At 42.3% G+C, this 20851-nt stretch overlaps 1 protein-coding gene across 4 annotated transcripts in view; it reads left to right on the plus strand.

Moving 5' to 3' along the window:
* LOC138491614 (nuclear body protein SP140-like) overlaps positions 1-20851 on the plus strand; it is a 3009150-nt gene that overhangs the window by 1088615 nt on the left and 1899684 nt on the right. The gene's annotated exons all lie outside the window — the stretch shown is intronic.

Raw genomic sequence — 20851 nt, forward strand, 5'->3', positions numbered from 1 at the left:
TGAAACAAGCCAATATGGAAATAAAAAGAGGAGGATGTCTTGCCGTTGCTTACAGATTTCACCTCAACAGCACCACCATGGTGTTTTTGTAATACATCGGAAAGTCTTACTTCATCAAACGCCAAGACGAGGAGGAAACGCTGACAACACTGATATACCTGAGAATCATGTAATTGATGCTACGCAAGGGCTAGACTTCCTATTTAAACTGGAAATTAAAAATTTACTCTGTTTCTAACGTGCTTCAATGCTGACTACAGAAGATGGCCTGAAGAGGGAGACGTGCGGAGAGCAGGAGGAAGACATACGAGTGCAAAGGAGAACTGCTGAAATAGTACCTCCTCGCCGACTGCCGATACCCTTTCGGCATCTGCTTGCTTGCAGAATCAGCAAGCGGGAATCCTTGCGAACCTGGTGAGAAGAAAGGTCCAAATGAGGACTGGCAGCAAGGTGGGGAAGCGGAGAAGGCGCGTCCGCGGGACCTGAGGAAGTTGGTGGACCGTGTGGTCCTTGAACACCGCCAAAGCAGTGTCTTCTACCGCCGAGCAGCAGCAGGAAGGCGAGTACTGGCAAGGGTGGCCTAAAATGGTCGAGGACACATATCGACCTTGTAAAAACCATCGGCCTCCAGGCGAAGAGAGCTGACTTGTTGTAGGAGAAGAACAAAACACTTTAACCTTCAGGTACCCGAGACCCGAAGAAGAACCAGTGAAGAACTCCCATAACCAAGGTATTTGGGAGACGTTAAAGTCCAGTGGGACCGGGAACCTAAAACCCTTAAACTGCGCAGTGTCAATCATTTCTGTCCTAAAGTACATGGTCAATACCATAAAGAGGTCATACGCGAGCACGGTTGGAACTTTATGTTGAGACTTTCTGATGTGTTTTTTTTTTTTGTCCCGAATAACTCTTCACCTTCTAGTTGGGAGGGAGTCACTCCCCTTGGATCACAGGGGAGCTGATCATTGTATTTTGTTGTGGCATTAGGGATAGCAGGATTTTGACCAGGACTGTTTTGTTTCCTGACTCGACGGACATGACTGCCCCAGTTTATATTTACATTAGTTAGGGAAACCACCTTAGAGTAAGAACAGATAGGCGTTAGTTTTCTGTAAAATAAAACTATTTGTTGAACCATGCCCTCTCTTGGTCAGTCTCCTGCTTCCTCAATGCCGTAGCATCTACAGCAACCGGTGAAGAGAGTGACTCATGCAGCAGGGCACACCCTAGATGCAATCTTTTGCAAAAGAAGTCTGGTTACAACAACACCCCGAATGCATATTTTCTAGAGCAACCACTTCATAATACCCTTAGTAATCCACCCTCCAATGTGACTACTAACTAACATCACAAAAAACACTCAAAAACTCTGCTGAAAAGAAACTGTAAATCAATAAACATCACAGACTTGAGTACAAGACTGGAATCCACAAAAACATCAACCACAGTCTTGGACTCTCCCAACATAGAAGATAAAATGGAGACAATTCAGTCATGGATCACAAAAACACTAGATAACATTGCACCGAAAAAACCTTTTTACCCCCTCGCTAAAGAAAACAATCACAAAATGGTTCTCACCCCGCCTCAGGGCACAGAAGAAAATTAGACTGATACGACTATACAAAGCTGAAATTCTCAAAATAAAAAGAAAATCTACTACAATTAATGCATCACTAACTCAAGCAACACCCAGAAAGAGATGTTCAGCATCATTTACAAGATAGGAAACCCACCAGCCTGCATCGACGCGCCCACTCCCTCTCACAAACTGTGCTATGATCTTGCAAACCAATTCAAAAACAAAATCACAAACATCCAACAAGTCATCAAGAGTATGCCTAAAGACACCAACTAAAAAGACTTGAGAAAATAGGAATCAGCAACACAGCGTTACTATGGTAAAAATCCTTCCTGACTGAAAGAATGGAAACATGGTTAACGCCCTTCAAGTCAGCACCACGCACAACAACCTGCGAAGTCCCACAAGGCTCATCACTTTCACCACTCCTCTTCAACATATACATGACCCTTCTCATCAACCTCATCAGAAGACATGTATTCACCTGCTACAACTACGTAGACTACACACAAATCCTCTACAAAATCAACTGTAGTGGAGAACAAGACCCAACCATCATCAACTGCCTCACAGAAATTAACACTGGATGATCACCAACAGCCTTAAACTCAACCCGGGCAAAACAGAAATCATGATGACAACCAACAACCCGTTGAACCAACACCACATCCAATGGCCTCCCCAAATGAGAAACCAACCGAAACCTTCAAAAGTGGTTAAAAACCTGAGAATCCTAAAGGACAACAACCTAACACTTCAACTACAAATTAACGCAGTAGTAAAGAAGTGCTTCTTCTACCTACACACTATCAAGCAGACCCTATCTTTCTTCGCCTTCCCACACAGAACACTTGTCATCATCTCCCTCATCATGTCAAGAGTAGACTACACCAACAGCATCTACCTTGGAATGCTGGGAATACTTCACCAAAAAACTACAGTGAATACAGAATGCAGCAGCAAGACTACTCCTCAGACTCACTAAGAGAGAACACGTTGCACCAGCAATGACAACCCGACATTAGTTACATGTCAGATAAAAGAATTTTGTTCAAAACACTCTGCATAACTCACAGAGCAATTCACGGCCAAGGAGCAGAATTCATACAAGGAAGAATCTCTATCTACAAAGCAAACAGAACACTAAGGTCCAGCAATGACAATCGCCTCGAACCAAAATAATACGCAAAACAGAAATTTGGTGGAGCAGCTTTCACTGGAATTCACTCCAGAAGGAAATACAAACAACAGAAGATCACATAATAGGACATGGCTCTTTAACTCTCCAAGCTAAGCAGGAAACACTGTTGAAGAGGAATGGCCAAAACAAAAGTAAACTCCCAAGATAACCGAAACCGTGATGATACAAAACCTGAACGCCCAATGGAACAAAACAATTAACATAAAACATCATGCAAGAATATGATCCCTGCCAGACTAACTTAACCAATGCAGAAAAAAGCACACACTACGCCCATCACTAACCCTACTAAAGGAAATTACAATATCCTGCTTACTCACCCTCAAACACCAAACTAAACACACCTATACCACTACCGCAACAGAAACATAAAATCACTACAAACTGCACACAATCTGTAACACCCAACCACAGACAACACACTGCAGAAAACTAAAACTCATAAAAAAACCATCCCACACCACCTAACCTACACCAACTACAGACAAACCCTGTACACAGTGACTGTTTTCTTCGAACTGAAACTACCAACAGTGCAGCAAAGCTCACTAGTGCTCTTCCTTTCGATCCCACTAACCAACCCCAAAGCACAACCCCACCATCCTTTTCAGATCCGCCAGAGAAACTGGAGACCATGAATATGGCAGCAGGGTGCAGTACAAATCACAATAACATAACATATCCCTAGCATTCAAAATGTTTTCCTTATGTGAATGACTTAATATTCAAAGACATTTCATACTCAGTGTAGTGAATTGTTTTGCACTTGTGTGAAACTTCTGTATGCAAATATTGTGCCTGTTTCCCATGAGATTCAAGCCTTTCCTTCTAATAGTCACAACTCAATAAACACATTGAGACAAATATTTGTCTACCTAAACGTGGCCAGGCCATAACATTCACCTGACTAAGCTAATTTTTGTATACTGTTTTAGGACATTTCATGTTATATCACCATTGTCAAGCTGTTGTCAGCACAATTCAGTACCGAGCTCTACGACCCACCTCGGTCACTCACCACATCTATGTTGGAATTTAGCAAGTCCTTCTCTTTCACAATGTTCCCAATAGAAGTACTCTGTCTTTCCATGTTACGTGCAGTTTTTCCGATTACAAGAAACCCCTCTTTAACCAAACATTATTGAACCACATTTACGGTGCTTCTTTTCTATGGTAACCGGTCAGGGAACAACACTGTCTTCCTACTCTCATTATCTAAGTCTCCTTTATGACTGGTACCTGCCAGTATGTTCCTGTTATCATTTAGGACAATGATTCGGAAAATTAGAGTAAGGCCTCCACCATAATGCATCCCATATCCCCTCCTTGTTTTAATTCTATGCCATTTTTATTTGAAAATAGGCTCTTTTCAGAGCCAGGGCCAAGAGTTTCCATTACCCAGTTGGATGCAACACCTTCTGGGTATTCTCCTGCTGCCCTGGCAGTGAAACCTAACACAGTGCATTTGGTTCTGTCGCACTCTGATTCTCAAGTTGTTCCACATTCATTTCTAGAGTTCTGTTCTTCTTGATAATCATGTTGCACTTCTTATCAATGCTTGAATACTCTTCAATAGTTGTGCTAGTTGTCTCTTTCGGTTGACAGTCCTCCCATCCATTTACCCCATTTTGGTTTCCAGCTGTATGCCACCATCACTAAATTCATCGAACATATCTAGCCCTATGCTTATCCAATACAGTGTGAGGTTTAAACAAACAATTTTCGGTTTCTTTTGTCTTCTTGTTCTTAGCATCCCCCATGGTTGCCTTACCTGCAGGACCTCTGTTTCTATACTAGTCATCTCAGGCACCGAGCCAAAACACTTCTCATTGGATCACTGCACAGTTGCCAGTCCTTCAGTCTGACAGTTTAGATCCCTCAGCACTACTGAAAGAATGATTTTATCTCCCAAACCAGTCTCACATCAAGGGTAGTTGCAAAAAGTAAATTCTCCTTTCAAGCAATACCCCCCCACCCCCATTCTAGAGACCTAGGGGTCCCTCGTGCCATACACGAAAAGATGCGCCAGACACAAGGTTCAATTTCCCAATGCTAGGGTTTATTGCAAGCAAAAATAGTATCACTTGGCCAATTCTGATCTCACGCCCAGCGGCGTGAGTTTCCTAGACCTCGAGGGACGCAAGAGAGCGAATTACATACATCAGTTACATATATACAAAATGCATATTATACAATCAGCAATGTCATGTTTAACACCCCTTTTTATTAAGTTCCTTTGAACTCGGGATGACGATGGACATATCCGACGAGTATGACGGTTATGACACTTTCGATGTCTATTCTTGTAACAATGTACAATTAGAAAGTGCGGAGGCATCTTTTAGTTGTTGAACAGAACACGGTGGTTCTGTTCTTGGAAGCAAGCTGCACACGGGGGAAGAGCCACATTCCAAGCTTTGCTATCTATGAGGTACTATTCGTGTCCTGGGAGCCGACACGTTCTAAAGGGCTTTGCGAGGGGGGGCCGTAGGAGGAGCATAATTCAAGCCTTTAGCTGTTTTTATTCTAACATATTCTACCATCGTACGAGACTGGCTGGCACCTGTGAAGTGATTAAATGCCCTGCAGCTCTCTTCCAAGGCTACAGAGAGGGAGCGTGGGCTACTCATGAGGAGTTTCAGCGAACTCTTCAGTCCCGCGACCTTGTCCTTTCATATTCAGACAACAATGTTAACAGTTGAGCAGACTAAGCAGAATTCACATGAATTGCAAGCTGCAAAGCAGTTTTAGACAGAAAGCAATGAGCAATGGTTAACAAGCAAAATGGCAATTCTTGCTACATTTAAAATGGCCGCTTGTTGGTCAAGCATAGCAGTTTATATTTCTATAATTCGGTGCATAAAACGGTTGGCCCACGGCCATCAAGTTACATCTGTGATTCAAATGAAGGGTATTCATTTTTCCAGATTGACACGGGTGTCTGTTTCTTATCACCCGGGCCTGCTTCCTTTATGTTGACTGTACACAGGCTCAGCCATTATACATTGTTGGCCCCAACCTGGTAACTTTCTCCTGCGTGTATCTGAGAAAGACCACCAATAGGCTCCCAGGTCATGTGGGTGCCGGAGCCTCAGAACGCTGTAGTCCCTTCTCTTGAATCTCTGCAGCAACACAGCCCCAGCCATGGATGGGAGGATGGTACCCCATTAAACATTGAAGTATTTGACCGGGACCTATTCCTCGGCCTCCAGCCTAGCGTCAGCAGATTCCTCTAAGCTTTGCCTTTGCAGGCATGTGTATTTTAGATCCTCCCGCTGGGTTAAACAGGCTTTTATGAGCAGCTAACCACAGCCCCCAAAACACATTTTAATTGACATGTTTGCCATTGTCTCTAAACAATCTAGCCAAAAACCGAATAAAATCAAAGATATAAATTAAGGGGTTAATTATAGGCAGACGTGAAAAGGGAGGAGTACAACAACGTCACTGTTAAACACGAACAGCATCAATTTGTTGCTTTTGGGGCGGCCCTCCTCTGGATGCTTTGTACAGCCTGGACATTTCACAAAACTAGAGGAAATAAGGAAATACAAAACATTATTACTAGCACGCGGGCGCTGCAGACTTTGGCATTGTTACAGATAGAAGGTCTAGCTCCAGGTATTCTGGTACCAGATCCTCTTGGCTACCAAATCTGTTGGCTACCAAATTTAAAGGGTCATGTTAAGAAATTAATTTTTATTAATAGGCAGAATAAAATAATGTTAAATTATAGGTGCTCATTGACCGAGTTGTACACAATAACATTGAATCTATTAACCAAAATACAGCCAACCACGTAAGAAACTTATAAGCTCTGCTTTTCGTCTAACTTTTAGGACATAAGAGGCAGAGTTGCACACACTCAAAGGAAAAAAGCATAGTTGTGTAGAGGGACCAAACTCTGAAAAGCTGAATTTGCCAGATGGTATGATTATAGGGACTATGTTCACCAGTTCCTGTTTGTGCATGAGTCTCCTACGAGGGATCAATCCAGATACTGAGTAAATGTTTTTTTTTTTAAAAAAAATGTTATTTAGTTTATTACAAACTTTTAAAAGAAGAGAATAAGCTACAACCTAAAAATAGACTCCATATACTCAAAACAGCTTATTTAGTTCATTCGACAATTTGTGCAGAGTTTCTCATTTTCCTTTTATGCTTTTTTATTTAGTTCCATTGTTGATTCTACTAAAGTATTATATCACTTCCATCAGTTTCTTCTGCAGCTGTTCCAAAAACAATGTAAGAGCTATTGTCAAGATTTTGCAGCTGCTGCTGTGCATCCTCATCCACCACTCTTCGCTGCTGTAGGTCATGACTTTTCTCAGCTCCTGTCCAAGATATTTTGTTCTTAGCATTCTCAATTCGGTACAGTGTAAGACTAGATGTTTTAGTGTTTCATCTTGACACTGACAGAAGCAGCATTTAAGATCTTCCATTCCAATGTTCGGTCTTAGTTTTTTAATTTCTTTCGTTACGAAAAGATTCAATCTGAATTTCAGGTAAATTTTTCTTAGGCGCTTACACATGAATATTTCCAAATATTTTGGTAAGCTGTTGAGACTTTTCGCTTCAATTGGAGATTTTGCCATATGTTTAGGATTAGCTCTTTTCTCTGTTGTTTCTATCCAATCTAGTTGAAGCATTTTTTTTACAGCGTTTCGGTTTGTTGATGAGCGTTTTTTCTTCCATATCCAGTTGTGTTAGAATATCTTTGCATTTTTGTCTCCACTTCTGTTGTAAGGTCTCTTGCTCATAGTTCTTCCACTCAACCATTACTTCAAATTGCAGCAGATCCGCCTCTTCCACGGTCTTACTGTATAGGGCTAGCGTGTGGCACGTGATTCTGGCATGCAAGGTGGCCAGACTCACTTCATATAGTACACATGCAGTTGGAAATCCTAGAGGCAGCTCTAAAATTCTCTTCCTAGAGGTGCTTTCACATCTTGTCCATATCTGACTTGCGCAGCCGAACATGCATTCAGCTCCGTAGACTAGAGCTGGGATCACCTTACTCTTATAGAATTTTATGACTGGTTTATAAGAAAATTTGCCATACTTTATATGTATGGTCACACCTTGAGCTGTTAGTTGTTTACAGTTACCTATAATTCTTTTGGTCATGGGTTTGTCATTTATGCTAGAGTTTATATAGGTGCCCAGGTATTGGCTGCATGTTACTTGTTTTAGACAGTCAGATCCTAGAGTCCATCTGTGTTTTTCTTTTTTAGTTTGTCCACCTTTTAGATTTTTCACCATCAGGACTTCGTATTTAGCTGCATTTATTTCTAGTCCGTTCTCCTCTATATAGATCTTCAAGACATTCAGCTTTCATTGCAACCCAGTCAGTGTCAGGTCAAGTAGGACTATATCGTCGGCATAAAGGATCCAACTGATGTGAGTTCCATTTAGTTTTGGCGGGAACGATTGAACTCCATCCAGTGCAACTCCGACCTCAGAAATATAGAAGTTAAAGAGCGTTGCTCCTAGTGGACACCCTTGTTTAACACCACAAGCTGTTTTTATTGGGTTAGAGAGATGTCCTTCTTTGTATAAACGAATCTGGACATGTGTACCTGAATAAAGTTCTTTTATTGCCAGTATCAGACTATGAGGGCATCCTCGTGATTTTAATTTGGTCCATAGTGTTTCCCGATCAACTCTGTCAAAAGCTTGTGCTAAGTCTATGAACGCTACATATATTTTTTGACCAGTTCTAATGGCGTCCATTTTTAGGAGATTGAGGATTAGGAGATTCAGACTACAACCTACTCCTCTGACAAAACCCGTTTGTCGCACATCAAAAGGCCCTGTTAATTCTGATCCATTGGGTTAATTGTGCTAGAAGGAGATTTGCGAATATTTTGCCTTTCATCTCCAAAAGGGCGATTGGCCGATAGTGTTACGCTCACCTGGACCCCAAAGGGGTGTCGATCGGACCCAGACAGCTGCAGTCTCCGTCAACCTGATGCATAGTGCAGAGATGACTGTCTGGACTGGCCTGCCTAGTCTTGTCTGCTGGACCCGAAGAAGTATTTTCCTGCAAGTGGAGACAGGGATTAGCCACCTGTGGGTTTTAGTGATGGCCTCCCAACTGTTCTCGCTCTCCCCCACTAATCACCTCCGATATCCCCTTAGTAACCTCACCTTATGTTTGTAAAAGATGAGCTCTCCATCCTGTGTGTATTGCAGGGGCGCGTAGATACCAGTTACTTCACTGGTTTGAAGGCGTTGGGAGAGTTCCGGTAAGCATTGACTCTGAAGTCCCAGGCGGGATTGGTAAGCATCAAGTTCAAAGAGTTCAATGTGCCCGATGTTCACTCTTGTCCCCTTCCTTCCTTGAGTTGCAACTGAGTTTGTGAGAAGAAGGTCTCGTAGCTGCTGCTGGCGTTCAGGTAAGAGTCTGTGTTACCCAACGCTGTCCGGTAACTATTGCATGCGTTAACGTGTTGTTTTTCTCCCTCTTTACAGATGCGGCATATGAAGATATGGAGAATAATACCGCCGGTGGTAAATCAGGTAAGTCTATGGTGGTAAGAGGTATTTGTTGATTCCCTTGGCTCACCTTGTTATTCTTGTGCCCCTAGGTGCCGGAGTACGGCGAAGAAATGATGGAGACAGTGCCGGATAGAAAGATGCTGTGAGAACTGGTGAGTATGGCGCCGTGCTGGAGCTGGCGAAGCGACGCGTGCAGGACTGATGTACTTTCCAGGTCGGGAGATGAAATGGATCCGGAATCAGGTGAGGAATTTGAAATAAGTTTGTTTTCTAACCTTGTCCTTTTCTTCCTCTTTATTCTAGGAGCTCTGGATTCGAGGTGGGTGTGGCAGAAGACTGGATGCTGGCTGCAGGCACGCGGGCGTGGCAGAAGACTGGATGCTGGCTGCAGGCACGGTGAGAGTCACGCTGCTGGATGCAGAATAACACGAAGCATGTGCTGCTGTTCGGGCATGGTTTCAATAGCCTCCAAAGTAGTTCCAGGAAAGAAGTTCCCCAGGACCACACCTGAGTAAAAAATAGTCCTGTAGTAAAATAGTCCCATCCAGGCCTCACGTTGGCTTGGATTTATTTGCAGCATGGTCTGGATGAGGTAAGTAATGTCTATGAGCCTGGCGCCTATGGTGCCAGGACTGATTTTCATTATGAGACTGGTGCCTGCAGCGCCAGGACTGAACCCAGACAGCCCCTAGCTGGGGCTGCTGGGGTTTTTGTAAATGTCTGGATGCCTGCTCCCGGAGTTGATGGGCTTGATCTGGATGCCCGGGGGTAGGCATCATGACAGATAGTTTGATGGTTCCATTCGGCAGCCCTTTTTAAAGATCGGCACAATTATCGCTAATTTCCAAGAAGCAGGAATTCTTCCTTCTTGTATTATGTTTTTTAAAAATACCTCACAAAATTCTGACCATTCCTCCGGGTTAGTTTTTAGTGTTTGGTTAGATAACCCATCGGGCCCAGCAGATCTTGAGGAGCTGATCTTTTGGATGCACCTCCTAATGTCGTCACGCTCCATTTTTAGGTCCCACTGTTGATTTGCAATTGGTTGATAGCTCTTTATATCTTCTTGTTTTGCAAACGGCGTACTGTAGTGAGAAATCCATTGGGTTTTGTTGACCATATTCATTAGAGTCGCCTTCTGCGGTTTCTCAATCACATTTATTAGGGTCCAAAACCCTCTTGAGTTTCTTTGCACTAGTGATTCGAGCATGGCTTCAGCGTCTCTTTTTTCCATAATCGGTTTATGTGCTCTTAACCAATTTTTGTAGTTATTCTTTAGTTTCTTGATTGGCATTGGTGGTAGCTTTGAGTCTTCTTAATCCTCTTCTAAGTTCTTTTTTCTTTTGTACAACTTGCTGATCAAATTTGTGTTTCGTGTATGTCAGTTTATTAGACCCCCTAACTTTGACCTTATAGATTTCCATGAAATTTTGATATTCTATCGGATATTTCTCAGTTTTCCAACCTTGGGTCGAATTTCATCAGCTAGGGCAATTATATCGTTATTATTCAAGCGGAGGCGATTGCGTCCAGGTTCCAAACTTAAATACTGTCGCCATCGGTTTTTTGACAAGTTTTCTTGTTTCCAAGCCAAGGTTACCATATTATGGTCACTTTGCGGGGTCTTTACCACCTTTAGGGACATGATCTCTTAAGCCATAGATTCTGAAATGAAAAAGTAATCTAGAATGGACTTTTGGTTGCCTCTTTCCCAGGTTTCTACTGGCAGCATGTCGCCACTGGTGCTTCCATTCATCATGTTCATATTGCAATCGTACATTTCTTCTAACCACATTTTTTTTTAATTCTCCTTCTGATATGCACCATTACCCTTTGTGTTATCTTGAAGTGGCAATTCAATTAATCTAATATTCAAGTCACCACACATTACTATTACTATATGGGGCTCTGTGTTTTCGGTCAGTAAGGAATCGATAAGATCTAACAGTTCCTCTATGAACTTTTGTCGAGCTACAGTAGACATTAATAATAAAGACCATCTTTGATTCCAGATTCATACAAGTTGTTGCCTCTAGGGTCGCGCATTGAATATATGGTGAGTGGTTAAACCATGTTTTTATGCGAAACCCACTATTTCGGTTCACCAGAATAAGCTGTCCTGACATCGGCCTCCCTTTGTTTTGATGGACTGCAGGGTTCAGAGCTATTTCAAATCCATCAATACATGGGCATATGGTCAACCAGGTCTCTTGAAGACAGATTATATCGAGTGACCTTAGCTCTTTTGGCGGCGTTTTCACTAAATGCGAATAGCCTCTGGTATTCCATGTGGCTAACACTGTATATTTAGGTCGATCTTGGCATTACCTTTCACTTGTTTTATTCAGGGACTGGGCTACCCAGGCCCAACTGTTCTCTTCTTTATCACTTGTACTCGGTTTCTCAGTCCTACCATTTTCAGTGTTCATTTCCCTCTGGTTATCAACCATGATTTTGATTTTTTTACTTATCAGTTCTGCTGAAAAGCGGCAACATCTCTCAGTGGTTCATACATCTCTAGTTTTAGTTTCAAGTTCTCACATGGCTCCTTTTGCTTAGAGAAGAGCTGTGTGGCTTCAGCAGTTCTAGAATTATTCAGGGCATTGTCCACTTTGTAAACTTGGAACCCGGCATCCAAAAGTTGTCTTTCACACATCATTATCAGTTGAACCAACTTAAAGGCATTAATGTGTAACAGTGCTCTATTCCTGTCCACATCCTCCAGTATCTCGACAAACTTAATTTCTGCGCTTATACCAGCCCTCAGTACTGGAATGAAGTGGAAGAGTTGCAGCACATGGTTTCGGTTTAACGTGGGATCTCCTTTTCTTGCTTCAATTCGTTCAGTTAAGATTCTGTAATTTAGGTCTTCTCCCTGCAGTGCTTGTTTCTTCAAATGGGGACCTGGAATGAACTTAACTTGATTCGTCCTCCCTGCATTCGGGTTGTGTCCTTCCGTTGTTTTTGACACAATTGAAGTAGCAGCCTTTTGTTCAGGGTTTGCGCATTCATTCATTCCGCTCACAGTCGTGGGATTTCTGAACTGGGGTGAGTTATCGGTGTTCACAAGTTGCGCTAAGTAATTTTTATGTATGCTTTTCTTTAGTTTTTCTTCAATTGTGTAAAATACTTTTTTTCACAATTTGGGATTTTCCCCCGGTTTTGACTCCACTAGTTTTATCAGGAGAAGGTAGCATTATAATCACTCGTTTTCTGCTCATGTTCATCAAGCCTGGCGCTACGGGTTTCCCGGCTTGCAGGTCTTTTTCTGCTTCCAGTGGGCCTCGAGGCTCATCTGGTTGGTTCTCTTGCTCCAGGTTCACGAAATTTTCTACCTTTTCATTTCCATCAGCATCCTCATCTTTTTGTACTATTGAGCCGGTAAACGTATTTTTTTTGTTGTTGCTTTTTCCTTGTTTAAGTGCAACTTCATTCGTCTTACTTGAGTTTTTCGCTTTATTGGTAACCTGGGGTTTTTTAAATATATCAAACCATTCAGTCTCTCTTTGTGTCGTTATTGGTGCAGTGGTCTTGGGTTTAGTTGAATCAGATATGAGCCCCACGGCTTTGGCTGATGTTGATGGTTCTGATGCCGGGACACAATTGGAGAGAGCTTCTTTCCCTTTGGAGAGGAGCTGTGGTACTTCCACAACAGCGTCCTCAGTAGTGCCATTTGTTTCGATCGAGCAGAGCTCAAGGACTTTTCGAGTTGTTTCGTTAGGGTGGAAGCTACCAAAGTCTTTTCTCTTTGTGCTTTTGACATTCAAGCTCTTGTGCTGAATGCCTGCTTCTAGCAAAGACCGCCCAGGTGGTCGGTGGCTATTCGAGTTGTTGGACTCTGTTTAGGCATGCTGGGTAGGTATTTGACATGACCTTGTATTTACAGGGTTTCGATCTAGGCTTCCTCTCACCTCTTGTTCCTTTTTCAGTATTGTCATTGCCTCTCATGCTACTCCCGCCAATAATCTTTTCTCTTCAGAGTTGCTTTTCAGAGCTTCTTTCAGCACAGTCATTGAGAGCTCATTCTCTTTCCTTGTCAATAAGTATTGTGTCGTCAACTCTCTGAGATCGAATTCCAATTGTGTGCTTTTGGAATTTAAAGTGCTATCAGGGTATTTTTTTGTTATTTTTTATTTCATTCAGTTTTTACAAACTTTTTGAAAACTTTTTGAAAACTTTAACTTATGAAAAAAAACTTTTTTAGTATACATAAAATAGAGTACAAAATAGGAAGTACAACTAGACGGCAAACTTTCTCTTAGCTTAGCACAAATGGACCTTGGAATATCTCCATTTGGGAAATTCATCTAATTCCCGTTTATTTCTGCACTCTTTGAACCTTCCGTCTTCAGATCTATGTATATATAATAAGTGGCCTTCTTGTTAAATGACTTCACTATTCGCCAAGTCAATCGTTTGCGGTTATCTTATCCTCACAATATGGAGATGTCGCCTCCAACCGAATTTGCATTTGATCAAGGAATCTCATCATTGCAATCAGAAGGGATTTACTTTCGCCAATGTGAAGATGTATCCACCATTCTTCTGGACTATACGACAGGACTCGACTCCTCTCCTTCCTTAAGCAGTTTTCTCGTTGAACTTTAAGTTCGGAGCAGCGCAGGACCAGATGTTTTAAATTTTCGTCTTCCTCTGTACAGAACCTACATTTAGAGTTTCCAGCCAAAATCTTCCATCGATGGATTAAGATCTCTTTGGTTTCATAGATGTTTAGGCGAAATTTTAGGTACAGTCTTCGTAATCGTTTACACGGTGATAGCGTTAGATATTTCGCGAGTGTGTTGCGTCTTTTGGCTTCAGGTGGAGTGTTTAGCATACATTTTTGAGAAGATCTTTTTTCATTTATTTCGATGCAGTCCCAGTGTAGTACTTTTCGTTTTACTAGATCTGGACTCTGCCATAAAGTATCTTCGTCTGAACCCAATTGTGCTAGAATCTCTTTGCACTGACGCTTCCACTCATACAATTCTAATTTTTTTTGTCCTTTGTCTTCTATCAAGAATTTAACGGAGGCTAAATTTGCCTCTTCGTGTGTCTTCCTGAACAGAGCCAGTTTGTTCCAGGTGATTCTCGCTTTAAGAGTAGAGATTCCTACCTCAAACAGTACACATGCTGTAGGTGTGCTTAATGGGATCTGTAGAATCCTTTTCCAAAAGATGCTTTCACAACGGGCCCATATTTTGTGATCACACCCAAACATGTTCTCGGCACCATAGGTGAGAATTGGGCTTATTTTACTTTGGTAACGTTTTCTTACCGGTTCGTAAGAAAATTTGCCATATTTTTGCTGTAAGATAGTACCCTGTGCTGTTAATAGTTTGCAGCTATTTAGTAGTTTTTTTTATCTTTGGGGTGTCATTTATGCTGGAATTAATCATGGTTCATAAATATCTTGTGTGCGGCACCTTGTTTAATTTATTTGATCCTATTGACCAAGTTGTTTTTTTTTTTTACATGCCGCTCTTCCTCTTTGATTTTCCAATATTAAAATCTCTGATTTGGCCACATTGATCTCAAGACCCAAATCTTCAGCGAAAGTTCTTAGTGCTGTGAGTGTTCTTTGGAGCCCAATGGGGGTCTGGTCTAGGATTACCATGTCGTCCGCATACAGGATATGATTTAGTGGTACTCCATTTATGAGCGGCGGGAATGACACAACGGATGTCAATGATGTTCCAACTTCAGATATATAAAAGTTAAACAAGGTAGCTCCTAACGGGCATCCTTGTTTCACACCCCTCTCCATTGGTATGGGATTGGTTAGATTTCCTTCATGATCTAGTCTCACCTGTATGTAGGTGTCGGAGTATAGATCTTTAATAGCATGGTTGAGGCTCGCGTTGCATCCTCTTTCTTTGAGTTTTTCCCATAGAGTTTCTCTATCTACTCCGTCGAAGGCATTCGCCATGTCAATAAATGCCAGATATATTTGTCGTCCTGATTTGATGGCGTCGATTTTTAGCAGGTTCAATATCAGCAGGTTTACACTACAGCCTACACCTTTAACAAAGCCCGACTGGCGTTCATCATATACTTTATTTTGGTGGATCCACGCGGTCAGTTGAGCTAACAGCATCGATGCAAACACTTTCCCCACTACATCGAGTAGGGCTAATGGGCGGTAGTTCGACGGATCTGAACGGATGACTTTCTTGTAGATCGGAACGATAATCCCAGATTTCCATATCTCAGGGATTTTCCCTTCCTTTTTTATTGCGTTGAAAAGCGTGGGACAGAAATGTGACCATTCTTCGATGTTTTCTTTTAGGTCTGCATTTGACAGGCCATCCGGTCCCGCTGCACGGGAAGCATTGCATCTCCTAATGGTCTCTCGGATGTCTTCTCTCTCCATGCCAATTTCCCACGGCTGTCTAGGATCTACATTAGATGGATCAGAGATTTTTCTCCTTTTGAATAACATTGTGTAGTGATTTACCCACTCCTTTTAGTGCACCATGCTTGATAGCAAAGCCTTGTCGGAGTTCTGTGTGTCGTTAATAATGTCCCAAAAGCCTCTGGTGTTCTTTCGATTTAGCGCCTTCTGCATTGACTCTGCGTCTCTTTGTTCAAATATTGCTCTGCGCTGTTTATACCAGTTATTTTATTGGTTTTTCACCTTTTTCTAGCTGTATTTCCGTATCCACTGAGTGTAGGGCACACAATTTCCGTATTGATTTCCTTAATTCTCTCTTTCTTCGTGCTATTTCCGGGTCATACTGGTGTTTTTGGTACTCTGATCTCGTCAAAGACGTTCTCTTTTTGACTTTATAGATCTCGAGGAGTTGTTGGTATTCCATTGACCTCGGGAGGTTCTGTTCTTGAGATTTTTTTTACTGATTCAGTGATTGACACAATGTTGCGTTGTTTCAAACGCAGTCTATTACGACCTGGAACCACAGATGGATCTTGTCTCCATTGCCTACGCTCCACCGAGTTGCTCTTATTCCATTCGGCTGCCACCATGTTATGGTTTCTGTGGTTAGTCATAACCACGTGGAATGAGTCAATTTCCTGGAATAGATTATCTGAGACAAAAATGTAATCTAATATTGACTTTTGACTTCCTCGTATCCAGGTTGGTTTGGCTGGAGTATCACCCTTTATCGCTCCGTTCAGCATTACTAGGTTTCTTAGAGACATTTCGTCAAGCCAGCGATCACAGTTTGTTTTTTCTCTGTGATTCGCTAGTGCCTTAAATTGTGAGATCTCGATCAGTTTCATATTAAGGTCTCCACACAGTATTATTAGTGCGCTTGGTTCTCCCTCTAGTATGCTGTCGATTGCATCTAAGATGTCATCCTTGAATTTTAGATGTAATTTCGAAGTTGTATTCCAATACACATTTAGAATATAGATGGTCTGATTGTTAGTTGTTGACGGACACACTGGTTCGATGCAAATCTTTTGCAGATGGGACGATAGATTCCGAGCTTCTTTGATTCTCAGACCACTTTTTCTTTTGATCAGGGTTAATTGTCCCGACATTGGGCGACCTTTTCCTTTGCTAATCGCTGGATTGAAAACTACTTCGTAGCCTTCTACACACACTGTACACGTTAACCATGTTTCTTGCATGCAGATAATATCGGCTTTTCTCAAGAACTCTGGTGTTGAACTCAGTAAATCGGTGAACCCCCTCGTGTTCCAGGAGGTTATCACCAGCTTTTCCCTTTGGCATTAACTCATTGGTGACCCATTTAAAGATTTTGCTATCCATCCCCATGTTTGGGACTCAACTTCAGTGTTCAGTGTGTTTTTGCACTTCACCCTCTTTAGATCCTGAGTGTTCTCTACTGTTATTCTGATTTTTTTCTGCTTTATCTCCTCAAGTGAGCGTTGTATACCCCCATCTTCTTCGTCCCGACCATTTTTGTCTAATTCTTGATCTTCATTTTTTAGGCTTTTGTCCTGATGGCTTTTCAGTTGTATTTCTTTTTCGGTTCTCAACTGAGCGCCTTTATCTTTCGGATTATCGCAGTTGTTTCCTCCCAGTGCATTATCAGCCTCATACACTTGGTAACCTGCGTTCAACAATTGCCTCTCGCTCATCATTATTAGTTCCACAACCTTTTTCTCTGCAATGTGAAGCAGTACACATTTCTGGTTTGAATCTGCTATAATTTCAACCCTGTCAATTTGTGGGCTCTTTAGAGTTCTTAGCACCGGGATCTTTTGGAATATCTGCAATATCGTGTATCTATTTAAAGCGGGGTCACTCTTTTTGTGATCGATTTTTTTCCACCAGTACCCTATATCGGGTGGAATTGTCATTCTTCTTAGATTTGCAACTATGGTTGATGGGTTTAGATATTTTTCTTTGAATTTTCGGAGAGATTGCTGTTACTGATTGTATCCCCACCATCGGTTGGCACTTCATGTCATTGCTTATTGGTTTAGTTGATAACCCACTTGGACTACAAACAGCATTTTTTTGTTGTTGTTGTATAATCCTTACACGTTTCTCCTCTAAAGTGCAGAAGCTTTTAGCGTTTCCCTCTTTAGGATCTTTATTCTTTAATGGAGATTCTGCTTTTTTTGGAGTAACAGGCCATAAGAAGGCTCTTTTTCCTTGTTGTCCTATCTCTCTCTCTTGTTCAGGTTCAATAGGGGTCTTGCATGTCGTAGTTGGCACTCCTCTCGTCTTATCTTGCTGGGTTTTCACTTTGCATTCATCAGCTGTCTCAGTGGCAGTGTCTACCTCGACAACCTCATCAGCCGGTGAGCTATAGGTTGACATATTCAGTAATTCTTCATCATCCTCATCTTCATCCTCAATTGCCAGTGATGTTTTTGTTTTTCCTTCTTTTTCATTTGTCTCCATCTGTCGGGTCTTGCTCTTAGCTGGATCTTCTGTGGCCGCTGTTCTTGCGGCCTCACTGGAGTCTATGCTACATTTTTTGTTAATTGCGCCCGTGAGCTCTGCATTATTTACTGTGATGGTTAAGGCTTTAATGTTTCGGAAGAAGTTTGCAGAACTTTGTGGATTTTTATTCTTCTGCACTTGCTGGTTTTTGGTTTTCTTTTTGTGTTTACTCTGATTTATGTCGACAGACCTGCCTTTCACACTTTGACCCGAGCTCCCTTTTGATTTTCTAGACTCGAAAATGACTTCGGCTTTGCTGTTTATGTCATCTGTCTCACATCTTTTTCTTTCTTACTCAGCCTTGGATCATCTAAAACTTCACTCTCACTTCCTCCATCGTCATTTTCAATTTGTACAATCTCAATTAGGTCAGTTTCTTCGGCCCTCCTTTTTTTTGTTGGAGATTTGAGGGTGTTTTCCTTTGTGACCTTTTTTTTATTGTTTTTCTCCTTGCTGTTTCTTTCACTAGCTTCGTCAGAGGAGTCCTTTTTCTTATTTGTTTTCTCTGGACTGTCCCTCGTCACGATTGACATTTCCAAGTCTGCTTCAGAACAGCAGTTCTTGTTCTTCTTTGCTCTTATAGGTACAGATTTTGGTTTTGACGTTTTCTCATTTGTTAGTGATACAGCGTCAATATCTGTTGAGGTCGTGGCATGTGCTGTTTCTGAGTTCAGTTGAATTTTTGATGGAAGTCGATTCTCGACTGCATCCACTCTATATTCACGATCTTTTTGTAAGAGTGTCAAAGCTTGTTTTGTCACTTCTGCCAAGAGTCTTTTGTCTTCGATTGTTGCTTTTAAGAACTCTCTTAGCACTGTTAAAGATATGTCATTACCTCTTCTAGTTTCCACGACCTGTGCCGCCATGTCCATCAGATCTAGTTCGAGTTTTACAATTTTCGAGTTCAGGAGGGCGACCAATGTTGTTTGACTTCATAAGGATTTTGAGGAGCCATCGTAGCTGGGGATTGCTCAGATTGTTCTCACCTTTCTTGGAGGGAGAGACTTTACTTCGTCCTCAGACTCAGATGATGCCTGACTCGGTGCTTGCTCACTTAGTCTCTTCGGTGTGTCTTATGTTACTTTTAAATCTTTTGTGTCCACCTTCAAGTTCTAAGTCAGAGCTTAATTTTCTCCGGCTCCTTTTTTGTGAAACTACAATCTCTTTGTTTCTAGACTCGAAGGACGGAGTGTTCGCTTCTAGCGTCATCACATCATGTAGGCTCTTTTCCTTAGTTCCTTGCCAATCTACTTGTGGAGATGTCCTTCCACATGAATGTGTTACTGAATTCCTTCGTCGTTTCGATAGATTGGAATTCATTTCCACTAGGTCTCTCAGGACTTGGTCTGCGAGCCCTACTGAGTCCCTTCTACGTGGTGCCTCAACCGTTCTTTGCTTTGTAAGTCTTTCTTTCCATCTCGCAGCACGAGACCACTGCTCATTGGAATCTTCTTCTGTCACAACGATACTGGTTTTCTCGCTTGACTCTAAGAGTGAGGAATCAGAGTCCGATATTCTTACTTTGTTGCTTATTAAGGCATGTTCTTTTCCCTTTTGAGTTTGTTGATTTAATATTTTGCTATCCTCCTTGTGCATTGTAGCCACTCTTGTCCATGCCAGTATCTTTAAAGAAGAACCTGTATGTATTGATTTTAATGAAGTCTCGGAGGGCACAGCTGCGTGACCTACTGGGGACACACTTTGTCCTCTCACACTCCTTGTAGATGACTCTTTTGTTAGATCAAACATCTCTGCTGCTGTATCCTCTTCTGACGCACAAGTCGTTTTATTCAGTTCTTTCCTCTGCTTATTGTATTGTGATTCGTCATTAAGTAAATCCACGCCCTCCTTGACTTTGTCAGAGTGGTCTCTGAGTCCTGTCTGGGCGTCAATGTGGATAGGGTTTGGGGTAACGTTCACAGACATTCTCCTCTCAGTCATAGTTGCGATTGCTTCACTCGTGGGTCTAAAGAATGAATTTCCGGCACTAGATGTTATCGCGGCAGAGCCGCAATGTACCATAGCAGTGCAGACATTCAGTCTCGACTCAACCCCCACTTTTACCCCCGATTTTGCTTGCAAATCTTCTGTTTCAACCCTTATCATGTCAGTTGTTTCCTGAATTTGCATCGGAATGAAGGAGGGGGGAGTCCCTTCTTTTATGTCACTCTCTCATCCCTCGCTCACATGTGCCCACTCCACCGAGCCACCAGTATCCCCTTCCATAGATTCTTCAGCGCCATCGGTGTGCTCCGATTCACTTATCCCCTCGCAGTCACTTACAATGTCCATCTCATCACTAACTGAGCTAGCGAATTTCTGCTGCTCGGTTTAAAATTGTGCTGTCTTTCCTCACATTTCTTGCTCTCAGTGAAACAGCGTGGGGCTCAGAACATGCAGCGAGGTGGTACGGCGAGATCGAAGTCGTTGCACGTTGGGCCTCTGCTCCCACTGCTCTTTCCTCTCTCACCTCCGTTGATGGCATTCCACTCGTCGCTGTGATAGGGGTATGTAAGCCCTTCATCGGGGCATTTGGAATTACTTTCCCTCTCTTTGCGTGTGCTCGCGTATTGGGAGGGGCAGTGTCTCCGGTCCTCATCCTTGAGGCTTCCGGAGCCCTCCAAACTCTCCTCGCACAGGACGCACTTCGCGTCTATTTTCATCAGAAATCACTCGCGGTAAT

Source organism: Ambystoma mexicanum, chromosome 10, assembly GCF_040938575.1.
Source record: "Ambystoma mexicanum isolate Mex_15411 chromosome 10, UKY_AmexF1_1, whole genome shotgun sequence".
In the NCBI taxonomy this organism is placed as follows: domain Eukaryota; kingdom Metazoa; phylum Chordata; class Amphibia; order Caudata; family Ambystomatidae; genus Ambystoma; species Ambystoma mexicanum.